The sequence below is a fragment of the Prionailurus viverrinus genome, chromosome B1 (genome assembly GCF_022837055.1).
Source record: "Prionailurus viverrinus isolate Anna chromosome B1, UM_Priviv_1.0, whole genome shotgun sequence".
NCBI classification, from domain to species: Eukaryota; Metazoa; Chordata; class Mammalia; order Carnivora; family Felidae; genus Prionailurus; species Prionailurus viverrinus.
Genome location: NC_062564.1, coordinates 34,337,877 through 34,354,852, shown reverse-complemented (window position 1 = coordinate 34,354,852; position 16,976 = coordinate 34,337,877). Strand labels below are relative to the sequence as shown.

The window sequence follows — 16,976 nt, the reverse complement described above, 5'->3', positions numbered from 1 at the left end:
TTGGCCAGCCCCCACAATTGGCATGAGATAGTTCCTTAAAATCTATCTATCTATCTATCTATCTATCTATCTATCTATCTCCTATTGGGTCTGTTTCTTTAGAGAATCCTAATTAGTACACTGACCAGAGTATAAAGAAGATACATTACTCCATAGGCCACCTAGGCAAATGCCAGCTTCTCCTTTCTTTGGTAATAATTCAGTCATCTTTCTCAGGCTATCTGTAGTTCACATCCGAATCAGAGAAGTCCTTAGGGTGGCTCCCCAGGGTCTACAAAGTCAAGTCCAGACGTCTCTGGCTGTGAGTTAGTACCTGTTAAATTCTGGCCTCCTGTTCACTCTCTTACCCATCACTGTCCAACACAAAACCTCTGCTCGAGGTCAATGGTTTCTCCTACTCTACCTGCACTTTCCAGAAGAATTTCTTTTTCTGCCCTGACATAGTCTGTTTCTCATGCATAGAATGTCCTTCTGTTTTTCTTTCTTTAATGCTTCCACCCCTTCAAAGAACAGCTCAAATTCTACCTTTTCTATGCAATGTCTCCTGACATTTCCTGTTGGGCTGTTCCACTTGTATCCCTAGTCTGCCTCACTTGGCGATTATTCATTCTCCAATATTAATTCAAATATGTGCATTAACTCAACTGTAGGATCCTGGGAAGAAGACACCCAGTGTTTTTACTCATTCTGCTTATCCCGTTATGACCACTAGACCGCTCAGCACATGAAGGCATCATATAGTACTTGATAATAAATGACTGAGAGAATGTCATCTGGGGTTATGCAACTTACCTTCTGTCTTCTAGACCCCTAGCTACACGTTTAACTGTAGCTGCCACGTACTTTTTTTTTTTAAATGTTTATTTATTTTGAGAGAGAGAGAGAGAGAGAGAAAGGACATGTGTGGAGGAGAGGGGTAGAGAGAGAGAGAGAGAGAGAGAGAGGGAGAGAGTCCCAAGAAGGCTCCACACTCAGAGCAGAGCCCAAGGTGGGGCTTGGTCCCACGACCCTGGGATCATGACTGAGCCGAAATCGAGAGTCGGATGCTTAGCTAAGCTACCCAGATGCTCCTGCCACATACTTTCTATTAGGACAAAATGATCCTGTTTTGATGTGCTTTCATTGCGAACAATGCCAATGACTTCCTAGAAGTTATTGTCCCTCTCACCCATTAATAAATTGCCATGTACTGCCTTGTGATAACTTAGCCTGGTATAATGATCTTTTAAGGTGTTGTTTGCTTATCCTGTGCTGTAATATCTCATCAGTTTATATCTCAGAGTTAGGATTTAGTATGCCCCACAGTGCCTGACACATGGTAGGCTCTCCATGAACCCAACTGTGGTATGAAGCGCATGGGGAGATGTTCCACGCTTTGCTGCAGTGTTCTCCCATTTTATACCTTTATGCTTTTGTTCACGTAGCTTTCCTTTGCCTGGAACGCTCTTCTGTCTCGTCTACCTCCAGATAATTCATCGTGTCCCTCAAAGCTCAGCTTGAATTTCACTCTTCTGTGATGCTTTTTTCACTCAGGCCATGTTAGTTGCTCCTTTCTGGAGGTTCACAGTTAGAACTCTGTTGTAGAACTTGAATTGTGGTCATCTGCTTCTTTGTGGTTCTGTGTCTCAGCCCTGCGTAGGACGTGAGGTTCTTGAGGGCAGAACCTGTGTTTTATTAACCTCTGGATTCCCAGTCCTTGGCACATAATAGGTAATAAATTCTTGATTAATGAATGAAGAATGCATGCTAGTTAAAGTTGTTGAATATGCATGTTTTTGGAATCTTGCGCCTAAAGTAAAAGTTCAGATGATACAGTATGGGGGGGGGGGTCTTAAACTTTTCCAACTGCCCTCCAATTCTTTTCTCGCTGGTGGAAGATTATACTTGCCTTTAGTAGGAGGGTGTGCAATGACCTTCACTTTGCTATTATAAGAAGACAATATAGAATTACCCTCGGAAAAGGTCACTAACTGTTTCTCACCATGAATGGTTATATAATTAATACCAGAATGCTTCTGAGAGGAGACTTTGGTGAATGACAGTGGAGGAATTGGGGTGCAGCATCAGGGTCCTGGGTGCTTGATGATTTGGGTGGGACATCATGGAAAAGGATGCTGGGGATTCCAAGATGGCCTCTGGTTACTCTGAGATTCTTGGCGCGAGAACTCTGTCGCTTGCAGGTACGTGTTGACTTCTCTTAGTTACACCAGCTCTGCTACCTTATGTTCACATAATCTCATCTTGAGTTTGGGAGCCTCACTTTATGTATAAAGGGGGATTACAAGGTATGACTCAGAATTCAGTTGTAGGGACTAACGGAGATTGTGTATTTAAGAAATGATACGGTTCTTTGCAAATGGAACAGATTAGTGTGCTATTTTGTATTTCTTTCCAGTAACCCAGTACCATGCCTGGCATATAATAAGCATAGTTTTTAAATGTCACATACTTCACATATACAGTGCACAGCTGTGGCCATGGTTGGGATTCCTGCAGACCTGTTTCAGGATCGAACCAGGAAAAACGTTTGCAAGCAGAATACCTAAGCCACCTTTTTTTTTTTTTTTCTTTTTTCTCCCCATCAGTATCGTATTTTCCACTTCCGATGACCAGCCCGACGCAGTGACCTCCTTTTTCCCTTTTGCCCATTCATGTACACGCCTTCTTTTTTAGGACCCTCTATTGTTACCTGTTGGATGCAGGAAACTTGGCGATTCTTTTCTCAAGGCCTCTCTGCCCGGTGAGAACATGGACTAGAGCGGGCCATGGCCAAGGAGGGCTTCTGGGAGCATGTCCAGCATATATTTTCATCAGTCTTTAGGGACTGGACGTCGTGTGACCTCTTAGCACACGGGAGATGCCCCTGACCTGAGGCTATGCCTCCTGTAGCAGCTCCTTTCTAGTTCAGAGGCCGCTCCACTACTCCTGAGCCCATATTATTCATTTTTAAATACATATCTGATTTTTGAGGAACTGTCCCTCATTTCCTGAGCTATACCCAAAGAGGACAGAGTTGAGTTTAAGGAAGAGGGGCTAGGATTCAAGGATAACAGTGGATTGGAGATAAGGTCAGGGTCTATCCTTCTGCATGAGCTCTTGGACACCATAGAAGGGATCCCACACTGAAATCATCCATCCTGCTGTGGGTGTGGCCCATTCTGCCCCACCTCGCTTGCTGGTCACTCCGAGCTAGTATCTCCTGAATGCGCCTTGGGCAGTGATCGCAAACAGGTCCACAGTCTGTGGCTGTATCATGTGGAGAAAATTTCTCTGGGGAGGAGGGGATCCTACAAAACAGGAAATGCATAGTGGCATAGGTCAGAGTGTGTTGGAGTTGGGGTACTTTTTCCTCTGTAATTGGACAGTGAGTGAATGTGGTTGGTGCCCCTGGCGTGATGGTTAATTTTACACGTGAACTGTACTGGGCCTTGGGGTGCCTACATATTTGGCCAAACATGATTCTGGGTGTTCCTGGAAGAGTGTTGACACTAACATTTAGGGGCGCCTGGGTGGCTCATTTGGCTAAGCGTCTGACTCTTGGTTTCTGCTCAGGTCGTGAGGTCATGGTTCCTGGGATCAAGCACCGTGTCAGGCTCCATGCTGATGATGTGAAGGCTTGGGATTCTCTCTTTCCCTCTCTCTCTGCCCCTCTCCTGCTCTCTCTATCTCTCTCTCAAAATAAATAAATAAACTTAAAAACAAACCACAAGAAAACCCACTGACGTTTAAATTGGTAGTCCAGGCAAGACTGCCCTCCTTAATGTGGGTGGGCCTTGTCCAATCAGTTGAGGGCCTACCCAGAACAAAAGGGCCGAGCCTCCTCTGAATCAGAAAGAATTCTTTTTGCCTGACTGCTTTCAAACTGGTGTCGCAGTTTTTCCTGCCTTTGGACTCAGACTGAGACATCAGCTCTCATGGATCTGGAGCCTGCTGGCCTTTAGACTGGAACTTCATTGTCAACTCTTCTGGTTCTCAGGTTTTCTAACTCAGACTAGAACGGAATCATTGGCTCTCCCAGTCTCTAGCTTGCCAACTCACCCTGCAGATTTTGAGACTTACCAGCTTCCAGAATCGTGTAAGCTAGATCCTTATAATAGATCTCTATCTTTCTATATGTACATCTTATTGGCTCTATTTCTCTGCAGAACCCTGACTAATATACCTGGTCTCTGCACAGCCCTGAGCTCTGCCTAAGATCTGCTGATTGGCCAGAATGACTGATAACGACATAAAGTTCACGGAGAGGTTATGGAACCAGCTCTTGTGGCCCTCTCCGGTGCCTAGTTACTAATTCCTGTCTTGTGTTTCCAGTTTGGCAAGATCAGAATTTCTGGTACTCGAGCATGGCCTGACCTAGGGCCTGACCCTTCTCTGTCTATGTCCTTCCAGAAGGGGATTTCCTAGACCACTAGGGAATCTGGAGCCTCTCTGACAACAGAGGTGGAGAGAATCTCTTTGCCCTCAAAAAGTGGCCCTCCTAGCAACTCTGAAGTATATAATACAGTATTGTTAAGTACAGTCACCATGCTGTACCTTAGATCCCCAGAAGGTATTCATCTTACAGGAACCTTATTGTGGTAATCATTTCACAGTGCATACGAATATCAAGTCATCATGTTGTACACTTTAAACTTACATGATGTTATATGGTAATTATATCGCACTAAAACTGGGGGAGGAAAGCGGAAAAAAAAAAGGGGGAACAAAGGCTAACAAAGAAAAAAAGTGGTCCTTGAACCAGCAGTCTCTATATCGCCTAGCAGTTAAATTTCTAAATTTGACATTTAGAATCTCATGCCCTACCCCAGACCTACTGAATCCAGTTTGCGTTTTAACAAGATTTCCAAATAATCTATTCACGCCTTAAGTTTGGCAAGCACTGGCGTGCAGGCAAGAGCATAGCATTTTGGGCTTATTTAGAAACTACCGTTCTCTTGGCCTGGACACTTGTACGTGACTTTGTTCCTGTCGCTGAAACCCCGAGCCTCGATTTCCCTATTTGATGCCTGGGTATGAACATATTTGCCTACAGACCTAAGGCAGTTTTCATGAGGATAAAACTAATTTAAAAGGTCATACACATGTATGGAGTGACTGCTGCGTGCCTGGGTCTCTGCTAACCACTGCAGGGTAAGGAAGTGAGTAAGGCACAGTTCTGGTGTCCAGGAACTCAGCCTCCGGCACAATGGGAAAATATGTAGGAAAGCACTTTGTAAATGCAAAGGGCCACCTAAATGTTAGCTATTATTAGTATTAATGGGGATAATAATACTTGCCCTACTTATGCTGCATGGTTATTATTAAGCTCAGGTGAGATAAAGCATGTCAAAGCCATTTGAAAAGCTGAAAAGTACTGACGTAAGAGCTTATTATTAGTATTATTATTGCCATCATGGAGTGAGTGACAATTAAGTCTAGTAGGGGAAAACCTAGATTTAATTACATTTACTCAGGCCTCCGAAGATCCTGGAGTTTAAATACCAAACCTGGGACTCTTAGTTGGACATACAAGGAGATTCTTGCTTGCTTTTGCTTCCGTAGGGGACCTGCATTGAGAAATAGGAGTCTGTTAATACTTCTGCTATTTCGGACTATCTGATCCTGTACTTCTGCTATTTCGGACTATCTGATCCTGGAAGCAAGGATTTCTTTGCAGTTTATTGGCGACTCACTGAAATGCATCGACCTGTGAGGTGGAATGTTCTATCTGATGGGCAGCCTGAAATAGCACCACCCCTGCCGATTAGGATGTGGTCAGGTGGAAAAAATAGGGGAGGCTTATGTTCCGCGAGGTCCTCTATCTTGGGCACATGCTTAGGGGCGAGCTTCCGCTCTGTGTATGACTGTCCACAGAGCCCAGGGCATCCTGCTGTAACCCTGGGTGCTCGGTGGCAGGCGACCGAACCTGGAAATCACCCAGTCTTCTTCAGATGAAGACACAGGCCTGGAAGTTGACCTGTCATGTGTACCTTGCTCTGGACCACACTTCGTGTTGATGGAGAAGGAACTCGACAGCTCATTTCTCCAAACTTCCGGTCTAGTGGCCTCTCATCACATCTTAACGCGCTGGAGACGCTTTGTGGTGGTGGTTCTTGTCGCTTTGAGTAATGAATGTCCCAGTGGGCAGATGGGTCTCATTGCAGTGTTGCTGCGGAGGTGTCTACCCTTTGATTTTTGCTCTTGATGGTGTAGATGCAGTCCCTGCTTTTCTTCCTTACTGGCTGTAGATCTTCTCTCTCTCTCTTTTTAAATTTATTTATTATTGAGAGACAGAGACAGAGCACGAACGGTGGGGCGGGGGGTGGGGGGGCAGAGAGAGAGGGAGACACAGAATCCGAAGCAGGTTCCAGGCTCCGAGCTGTCAGCACAGAGCCTGACACGGGGCTCGAACTCGCTAACCGGGAGCTCATGACCTGAGCCGAAGTCGGACGCTCAACCGACTGAGCCCCCGAGGTGCCCCCCCCCCCCCACCCGTAGGTCTTCTCTCTTAATGCTGCTTGTGACGTGGCCAGCGGACATTTTAAAGAGACAGAGAAGGGACAAGACTAACCTTTCCCTCCCCTGTAGTCGTCCTGAACGTTGCTTATTCTTTCGTTACAAACTTACAAGGGTCAGCTTTGCTTTTGTGTGATTTCCTGTGTGTGTTTACCTTCTCCATCATTTTATGAAGCTCTGGGGCTCTGGAAGTGGCAGCTTCCCTATTGAAATCCCGTTTTGTCGCTTGGTGGCCCTGTGATCTTGAGCAGGTGACATCCTCGCTCCGAGCCTCTGTAAATTGAGACACAATCATACCCGCCTTACAGACAGTGAAAATAAAGCAATGCACATAACGTCATTGATCTGTGGTAGTCCGTGCTAACTCCATCTTTGCTGTTGTCAAGTATGTTTTGGCGGGGGTGCGGAACCGTATCTGATTAACATCAGCCGCCCCCGGCCCGCCCCCCCTCCCCCCACACTATACTCATCCAAATGGACTCCCAAAGTAACAATGGCCTGAGCTCCCAGCATTACAGACCTTTCAATCACCAATGGGGTCACGTATTCTGGTTATTGGTACTTTTCCAGGGAGGCGAGGTCAGCTTCTTCGCTAAGGCAGGCACGCCTACCCCCCCCCCCCCACCCCCAAGCACCTTGCATCTGGTAGAAACTCAGTACGGAGTGGCTTTGTCCCTGCTTCTTAAACTTGACACTCCTTAATTCAAAGATGTTTCCCCTTTGCAGCAGACTTCTGAGAATATCTGAGCTCCTTTCCGAGGAAAATGTCTTCTTAGCCCACTTGGGGTAGACATTGAGCCCCCAGGGCCTGGACGAGCTGTGGGGGCTGAGGTTTCTGAAGGAGAAAGATACTTTTATAACAGAAGGAAGAGCGACTGTGCAGGAGGATGTGGTATTCAGGAGGAAGGTGGTGAAGAACGCGGAGAGAGAGATTTCGTGGACAGGGTGAGCACCATTAACCGAAGACTGTGTCTTTGATGGGATGACCTTTACCCAGATCCCAAATAACTGGAGGAGCCCCGTGTGGCTGGCTCTCCTGTGGCCACTGGTGAAAGGCTGATTCTGCCCGTGGGTGGAGGGGATGGCAGACCTCGAGACTGTACAGCTCTGGGGTTTCACAGAAACCTGGGGAGGACCTCTCCAGACCTTCGAACCTGCGGTCTGATGCACGGTGTGTGGCATATAACAATTCAAGTGATCGAAGTCTAGAATGCAAGGGGCAGATGGCCCTCAGCTGACCTCTGGATCAGACTCACGGAGAGCCTGGCACAAAGTCACGCATTTCAGACGATATCCTGCCAGGGTTATTGTTTCTTTAGAAAGGGAGATGTCACAATTTCAAGGGGGAAACTGTTGACTCCACAAGGCCGCTTTGGGTCACCTCATCCAGGAGTCTGTGCAAGCTCCCGTTAGACCCAGCCACGAAGCCGGCTTTAGGCACTGAGGCTTCGGCCATGATCCTTGCTGCCCTCTATTTCAATATATACCACGGCAGCTCCCACTGGCTGTCAGGCATCCAGGACCTCTTAATCTTGCTTGCGCCAAAGGTAACTGTTACTTGCTCAGAACACCACCACCCTCTCTGCCGTTGAGAGCTGGGGAGTGAGGCTGGCAGCAGGTCCTGCAGAAACATAAAGGGCGGTCACTAGAGGGTAGGGGTCACTGGAGCCTAGACTCCCTGTTCACTCTCCTTGCCTGCATGATCAGAAAGAAAGGCGACCAAACCCACGTGCATATTTTAAGAATGAACGGGAGCGCCTGGTGGCTCCATTGGTTCAGCGGCCGACTTCAGCTCAGGTCATGATCTCACAGTTCACGAGTTCGAGCCCCCGCGTCGGGCTCTGTGCTGACCGCTCAGAGCCTGGAGCCTGTTTCGGATTCTGTGTCTCCCTCTCCCTGACCCTCCCCTGTTCATGCTTTGTCTCTCTGTCTCAAAAATAAATAAAACGTTATTTTTTTTTTAAATATGAGCTTTTAAATATTCTTGGACTGACAGAGAAATCAAAGCTGCAATCGTAGATCACTGAGAAAAGAACTCGCAAGGAGAATACCGTTTACAAAACTTAACACCAGTGTTGTTCTCAAAGGACGTGTCACTGTGCTGAATGTTTTCAGAAATAAACACCAAAATGTGGGAAGAATTAAATTAAGAGATGCAAGAAATTAGAAAAAAATATATACCTGAAGGGAGTAAGAAGAAACATTTGAAAGTTGATATTATTAAATTAGAATTTAATTCAGGGGGCACCTGAGTCGGTTAAGTGTCCAACTCTTGATTTCAGCTCAGGTCATGATCTCATGGTTTGTGAGATGGAGCCCTGCATTAGGCTCCATACTGACAGCACAGAGCCTGCTTGGGATTCTCTCTCTCCCTCTGTCTCTCTCTGCCCCTCCCCGACGTGCTCGCTCTCTCTCTCAGAAGAAATAAATAAACATTAAAAAAACTAGACTACCTGGGGTGCCTGGGTGGCTCACTTGGTTACGTGTTGGACTTCAGCTCAGGTCATGATCTCACGGTTTGTGAGTTCGAGCCCCGTGTTGGGCTCTGTGCTGACAGCTCAGAGCCTGGAGCCTGCTTTGGATTCTGTCTCCCTCTCTCTCTGCCTCTCCCCAACTTGTGCTCTGTCTGTCTGTCTGTCTCTCTCTCAAAAATAAATAAGCATTAAAAAAAATAGAATACCTAAAGGTAATATAATGGATTAATAAACCTTATAGATGGCACTTTTAATATAATACAATTGAACAAACCCTGGTTAATGTACCTTACAAAGGTAGTAGGGATACAAATATTTAATATCAAAAATAAGAAGTAGGATATATACCCTACAGAAGGAGGTGACTGAAAGAGTGAAAGAAATATTATGGATTACTTTAAGTCAGTAATTCTGAAAATACTACAGAAATGAATTATTTCCTTATACCTGTATATAAATCACCAAGTTGATTCAAGAAAAAATACAAAACCAAAATGGAACAGTAGCTGTAAAATAACTGCAAAAAAAAAAAAAAAAAGAAAAGAAATTTAAAGCACTACTACTAAAAACAGATCCTGGTATGCATCGTTGTACTATGTTCTTCTTTTAAATGTGTAAGGAAAATCCAGCGATCACACAGTAAAAATGGACAGATTTGATTTTATAAAATCTAAAATTGTATTATGGCACAAGCTAAAAATATATTTCTAAGTAAAATGATAAATGAAAGGAAACACATTTGAAATATATACATATATATATACACACATACATATATATACATATATATGTATACATATATACATATGTATCTATACATATGTATATATGTATACATATATATGTATGTGTGTATATATATATATATATTTATAGTCAATATAATTATTTGTCAATAATAAGCAAAAAGATACACATGCCTACTAGGAGCCAGGGAAAAACAAAACGAGATTGAAATACTGTGTTTCACCCATCAGATTGGCAAACTGAAAGACGTCTTCAAGCCATTAAACTGTCCTTTGCTGAGGGGGAAGTGACTGGTACTCTCACACGTAGTTATGGAGATTATAGACTATTAACAACCTTTCTCGAAAGTACTTGCCGGTCCTTCTTAACAATGCAAAACATGCCTCCCTGTTGACCCCAAACTAGTTTTTGAAGATAAACGGGTCAGGATATTTATTGCCTCATTGTCTTAAAACACCAAATGTCCTGGAAACGATCTGAATGTTCAGTATGGGGGGACGATTGTATAAATTACAAAGGTAGTAATACCCAAGTAATTTCTCCGGCCCAAATCTCTGGAGCTGTTCCTTACTTCAATTTTTATGTATACGCCGTATCCAGTCTACCAACCAGTTTTGTTGGTTTTCCCCTAAAACTGATTCCAAATCTGAATGTCCCGCTCACTTCCGTGGCTACTTCTTGGTCCAAGCCCCTACCATCTCTGCCCTGAGACTCAACAGTCCACCCGGTACCCCTGCTTCCACCCGGCTCATCCTGCTGTCAGTTATGCGCACGGGCACCGGAGCGAGGAATTGAAAATGTAAAATAGGTGTCCCCTCTTGCTCAGCTCTCTGGTGTGTGTCCGCCATTTTGCACTTACGACGATATCTACAGTCTGACCAGGGCTCACGAGGTGTCACTTGATCCTTTACCTGGCCATTGCTCAACCTGATTTCCTCCCCGTTTTTTCCCTTTGCTCACTCCTCACTCTTTGCTCAACAACGGCTACTTGCTGTTCCTTGAACATGTAATAAGGACCACTGAATTTGATGTTCTGTCCGCTTGGAACCATCCTCCCCCCCCCCCCCCCCCAGGTTATTGGTGTAACCTTTCCCTTCACCTCCTTTGTGTCTTTGCTTGATTTTACCCTTCTCAGACCATCCGGTTGAAAATAGCAGCTCTCCTGTGATCCTATCTACATGATGACACATTCTGAGGAAACTCAAGTCCCAAATCTAAGAGAGCACTGAAGTATAGTTGAAATCGTTGCTAAATTCCTCCAAATAGCTCCTAAAGGTGGGTGACAGCAGTGTCCCCCATACCAATTTAAGTGTTTAAATGCCAAGCACTTTATGCAGATTGTCTCATGTATTTTCTGTGTATTCGCTTTACTTATTCGCAGGTCATGAGTCCAAGGTTGACTGACATTATACAACTAGCTCATGATCTCCTGGAAGTTTAAGGGGTGGGAGGCAGGATCTGAGTCCCCAGCAGTGAGGCTGGGTACTAACAGGCTGTCCCATCTCACAGGGCACTAGGCATTTCTTCGCTTCTCACTCTTGTGCTGTCTTCCAAAGCACAGCAGCTGTCTTTAATTTCTTATTTCACTCTCCAGATTTCCCCAGACTTCTTCCTAAAAGCCAGCCCACACTGGCTAGTGGCTCTCCCATATACTGTGCTCCCTCTGTGCCTGGTTTCTTCCTCCTTGGCCACGTCACGTGTAAAACACTTCGGAATCCTGGCTTCCTGAGCTCTGGAACACTCCCCACTTTGTCCTCATTTGCACAAAAAAACACCCAGGAGGCAGCCCAGGCACGCCACAGCCTCCTACAAGCAAGGAAGGGGTGGCAGAGAATCCTTGTTCCACTTACTCTTAGGAGATGCTTCTGTAGTGCAGAAATACCGAGCACACATTTGTTGAACTACTCCAAGGGGACATGATTTCACCTCCTTCTCAATTTCTTTTTTTTAAAGTCGATTTATTTATTTTGAGAGAGAGAGAGAGAGAAGCAAAGAGAGAAGGAGAGAGAATCCCAAGTGGGCTCCACACTGTCAGCGCAGAGCCTGATGCGGGGCTCAAACTCACCAACTCTGAGATCATGACCTGAGCCGAAACCAAGAGTCAGATGCTTAATGGACTCAGTCACCTAGTCATCCCCTACTGTCTTCTCAATTTCTATAAGACCTATTACCATTTCCATTCATTTCACCCTTGTATTCGACTACACGAGGCAACTGGTAGCTGTGTTGCCTCGAACAAGTTATTTTATTACTTTGCATCTCTGTTTCCTCCTCCGTGAAATGGGAGGAGTAATATCCACATTTCAAGTTCACTGTGGGGATCAAAGAACAAAAGATACCTATTAATACCTGACATATGGCTGACACCTATTCGATGTGAGTGATTTGGAGTCAAAATCTGAGGGCAGAATATGCATCTTTCCTCATTCTGCAATGCTTTGTCATTATATTAGCCCTGAGGAAATCTCTGGAAAAGTAGCCTAAATTTCACAGCAAAGAAACTGGTTTGATGAAGATTACATGGTGTATAAAAAAAACAAAACAAGCAAACAAAATGCATATAAACATGCTTCCAACTCCCCTGTACGTGACTTCCGGTCAGACATCTCTAAATATAGCTCCTGTGGATTCATTTAAGCATTGGATGCATACATAGTGATGGGGAAAGAAATGGACCGAGAGAGGGGGTTTGAGTTCTGGTCCCACCTGCCTCTAACTAGCTGCGTGATCCTATTCAAGGCACTCACTTTCCTTAGGGCTGTTTCTGTTTGTTCGTTTGTTTGTTATTGTTTTTGTATTTGATAAGAAATACCCCGAAACTCAATAGTCTGAAAACAACAGAAATCTTTGCTTGCTTCACAGGGTGGCTGGGTCAAAAAAGGTAACCTGTATTAAGATATCTTATCTATCATAAAATATTATCAACTATAAGAGGTCATTACAATAAGTTCAAAGTCTTCTCTTCAATTGAGGACAGCTGTAAATATTCCCTCCAGTGTCAGATTGCCAGGCACAGAAGGTGTTGAGAAGCTTCTACTCCCTCTTCTGGGACGATGGTGCTCCAGAGTAACTGTACCAGCATCAGGATTAGGAAGGGCACAATCAACAACTGGATCTTGAACTTCACAGGCCATTGGATGGCTCCCTCCACCTCTGATAGCACTGTGACTCAGCTTTGGGGGCAGGGAGGGGGATAATGGCCTGTTGGCCATGGAATGATCTCTCTCTCTTCTATCTATCTGTCTGTCTATCTATCTAATCTTTTTTTTTTTTCAATCATGTCAGAGTTTCTTGATCCAAATTCCTCTTTTTGCTGTAAAAGCTAAGTTTACTCATCGCCATAAAATACGAATGCTCCAGAATGGCTGCCTGCCACACCAATAAAGACACACATGCACCTATTATGTCTGTTTCTGTCTGTCTCTCTGTGCATCCTCCATCCATCTGCCGATCTGTCCACCTTTCTAAACTTTTGTTCAACCCCTCCATTCGATCCTACCTGCTAGAGTTTATCCTTTTTTGGTATCTTTTGCCTGCCTCTCAGTCTCACCTGGAATGAGAACCTTGGCTTCCATCCAGGCAAGCTTCATTCAACTTGTTCTCAGCCAAGTGATGGTCTAAATTTGGAACCTCACAAAGTTTTGAGAATGTCTTTCAACCTTTGGGTGATTATCTGAACTCGATCCAAACCTTCATGCTTGAAGACTCTGCTATTGTTAATCACGGCTCCTGTTCACTGCTGGTCACTCACCTGGCTATTTTCCTTTTGCCTGGGAACTGACCTTGCATAAATTCCCTGGATTGTTTAAAACCAGCTGCATGGCAGCGGCTGGTTGATGATGAGTGAACCAAAGAAGGTTGATAGCTTTCAGCTCAGCCTTCCCTGGACCAGGGCCCAAATCTCTAGGCTTCGTATAAACAAATGCAATTCACCTGAAGAGCAGCTTTCCCTAACATTTGTTTATGGTGCAGTCTGAGCTCAAAAGCTTCATGAGAACTCTTGACCAGAAAGCATGGGCATAGATGAGGCCAAGGCGGGGGGGGGGGGGGGGGGGGGGGAGGGTGGCAGGGTAGGGGCAGAAGAGTAGCTGATTACAGGGTACAACCCACGCACCCCCACCATTGGTGTAACTTTGGTTTGGCGGCTTGATTTTAGTACGTCCCAACTTAGTCCCCTCCACAATGAATTCTAGTTGAGGACTTGAGAAAGAGCTTTTATTTCATTCTTGGCTTAAAAAAAGAAAATAAAGGCAACATGTTCTTTTAAAAGAGAAAACAGCAAAACAGGTTTTACAAGGGCTGGATTTTTCAGTTCTGGAGTTTCCCACACTATCTATGAAAGGCCTTGGCAAGGGCTATTTAGGGTGAAAAAGATAAAAATAATATCTTACAGTCATGGAAAGCTTTATACTTTAAACGTTTTTGCAACTATCATTGATTGCAGGCATAATCTCTCCTAGGCCCTGGGCTAGGGGAACAAAGAAATAAAGCAAGGTCCTAACTTATAAGGAGTTTGCAGCTTAGTAGAGGGAGAGCAGCTCTGAGGTCAGCAGACGGAACACCCACTGTTCCTGCTACCACACCTGGCATCCCTGCAGGGGAGAGGAGGGAGGAGACGGTTGGTTCTGTTGTGTCCATCGTAGCGCTGTTTGAAGAGTAAGAGAAAAACACTGTAAAATACCGAAGGTCGAAGGGAACTTAGATGTTAAATAATCTTACCCACTCATTTTAGTGATGAAAGAACTTCATCCAGCCACGAGGTGACCCGCCTGAGGCCAGGCAGCCAGGTTTGCAGGGCAGAGGGACTAGGACCTCTTCCTTCAGTTCCCGGGCAGTACTGGTGTTCTCCCCCAAATACCGTGCATCCTCCGGAAGGGACTGGCGCGCTCTGGTGGGACATTGCACTCTGCTGGTGGGGACCCGCTTCTCCTCTTCCACCACGCAGGGCCCATTCAAGGCCAACGGCGCCTCCAGGCCCTGCTCTCTGCCTGGACCCTCCGTACTCTGCTGGACGACCAGTGCTTCGGTGCTCAGGGTCTCCCCAGGAATCATATTCTCAGGCACTCTAAGATGTTACTGATTTCAGGAATTTCCTACAGATAAATGTGGGGGGCAGGGGAGTTCGCCTGTGTCCTCTCTGTCCCACCTCAGCTACAACCACTTTAGTTTTAGGGGCAGTGAAATTGTGTGTGTGTGTTTGTGTGTGTGTGTGTGTGTGGTGGGAGGGCGCAGAAACCCGCTGTTGTTAAAATCATTCCTTACCTCGAGGGGGTATGCCGGGAAGCCATACGGTTGCTCACAGGGGAACTGGGCAGAGAAGTTACAGTAGTTTACAGGAGAAGATAGAAGTGAAGTGAAAGTCAAGGTCACAGCTGGTACGGGACCTCAGTGCGCACGCTTCTGGATGGAATGACACTTCCTGCTTCCCAGCCCCTGGCTCAGTGCAGACACCCGTGGGTGCAGGGGAAGGGTGGCCAGAAAACCAGATTTGGAGGCGACCATGTGAATCCTTCACTCTCGGTGCACTTCCTGTTGTCTCAGCCTACTCCCCTGCACTGGTCTCGAAAAGATAGTAGTTTATTTCGCCCGGTATTTGACAAGCACTTTATTTCGTGGGCCTATTTTGTTGCTTAATTCCTGGTTGCTTCCTGGCTCTGTGTGCAGAATATTAGCTCCTGGGACAGTGGTGTGTGTATGTGTGTGTTAATCTCTATTTGTCAACATATTAAAACAATAAAGTTCCACAGTTTCCACAGTTTCATCTGGGCAGCTGAGTTTGGTGCTATTTGGATTCTGAAGGCCTGGATCCCAGAGTATCTAGGCTAAAAGTTTTCAATTTGTTTAAAGTCATCGAATTTTCAGGTCAAAGAAAAATCCCAGAGTTGCGGCTAAGAATTATATCTAGATCTAGATCTGTATCTTTATCTGTATCTCTATCACTGGATCTATTTCTAATTTTTATTTTATTTATTTATTTTGAGAGACAGAGAGCATGTGAGCTGAGGAGGGACAGGGTTGTGGGGTGGGGGGGGGGTGGCGTGGAATCCCAAGCAGGCTCTCTGTTGTCAGCACATAGTCTGACTTGGGGCTCAGTCTCACAGACCCTGAGATGATGACCTGAGCTGAAATCAAGAGTCGGATGCTTAACCAGCTGAGCCACCCAGGCGCCCCTGGATCTATTTATATTTATCTCTGTCTATCTTGTATATTGTGACTGGCCCTTATTACATCGAGTATAATGCTAGAAAGGAGCCAAGGATGGGAGTAGGTATAGGAAGAAGGTAGGTATATGTTATAATTTTTCAGTATAGCATGACTGAGTTTTTATTTTTTCGAAATAAAAATATTTATCACATCCAACACAAAAGGGAACCTATCCATATTTGCACATATTTAAAATATCAGCTAATAAGGCAGAATTGATATCAGTTTATAGCAAAGATCCCTGTAAAGGCTACAGGTCTCTAATGATCAGATGCTTCAAAGAAGCCTGATGTTTTGCACAAGAGACCGGTTTCCTGCTAAGGCTTCAAGCCAAGTTCTCTGCTTTCCAGCTCTGTCAGTTTGGGGATATTACTTCCTATGGGCCTCAGTTTCCTGCTCTGTAAAACCAGGGGACATGCTGTTATCTCAGACAATTATGAGAATTAAACAGAATATTAAATTGCTTGGCACATGGCCGGCATTCGATAAACATTAGTGTCTTCATAATCTTCTAACCCTTTCTGTTTATAAAGCACTTGCACCTTATTATGGACTGAGTGTTTCTGTCCCCCCTAGAAGTCGTATGTTGAAGCCCTAAGTCCTCATGTGATGGGATTTGGAGGTGGAGCCTTGGGATACAATTAGGTTTATATGAGGTCATGAGGGGTGGGACCCGTGATGAGATTAGTGCCCTTGCAAGAACAGATTTCAAAGCTCTCTCTATGATGTGAGTATAAAGCAAGAAGGTGGCCGTCTGCAAGCCAGGAAAAGAGTTCTTGCCAAGCACCAAATCAGCGGGCACTTTGATCTTGAACCTCCCAGCCTCCGGAACTGTGAGAAATAAACAATGAGTAAGTAGAGCTAGAACAAGAAGGCTCAGGCAAGTCATGAAGCCCCATCTTAACAAGATGGAGGCTGATTCAGGATTAGAGCCCGTGTCTCTAGTGGCTAATGTAGCATTCTTCAGTGAACTCGAGCTGCCTCTCTCTCTATGACGATAAGGGCTGTAATGTCAGACCCGGAGAGGGAATGGGGCTTAATCTTATTTTGTTGTTT

General features: G+C 45.2%; 1 long non-coding RNA gene across 1 annotated transcript; it reads right to left on the bottom strand.

Annotated features, from left to right (window-relative positions):
• Nucleotides 1-13,947: 13,947 nt before the first annotated feature.
• LOC125164389 (uncharacterized) lies at nucleotides 13,948-15,042 on the bottom strand. Its single transcript, XR_007151745.1, has 3 exons — nucleotides 14,979-15,042; nucleotides 14,440-14,604; nucleotides 13,948-14,361 (listed from the first exon to the last, which is right to left on the bottom strand). It is a non-coding gene; the product is annotated as an uncharacterized LOC125164389 (long non-coding RNA).
• Nucleotides 15,043-16,976: the final 1,934 nt, after the last annotated feature.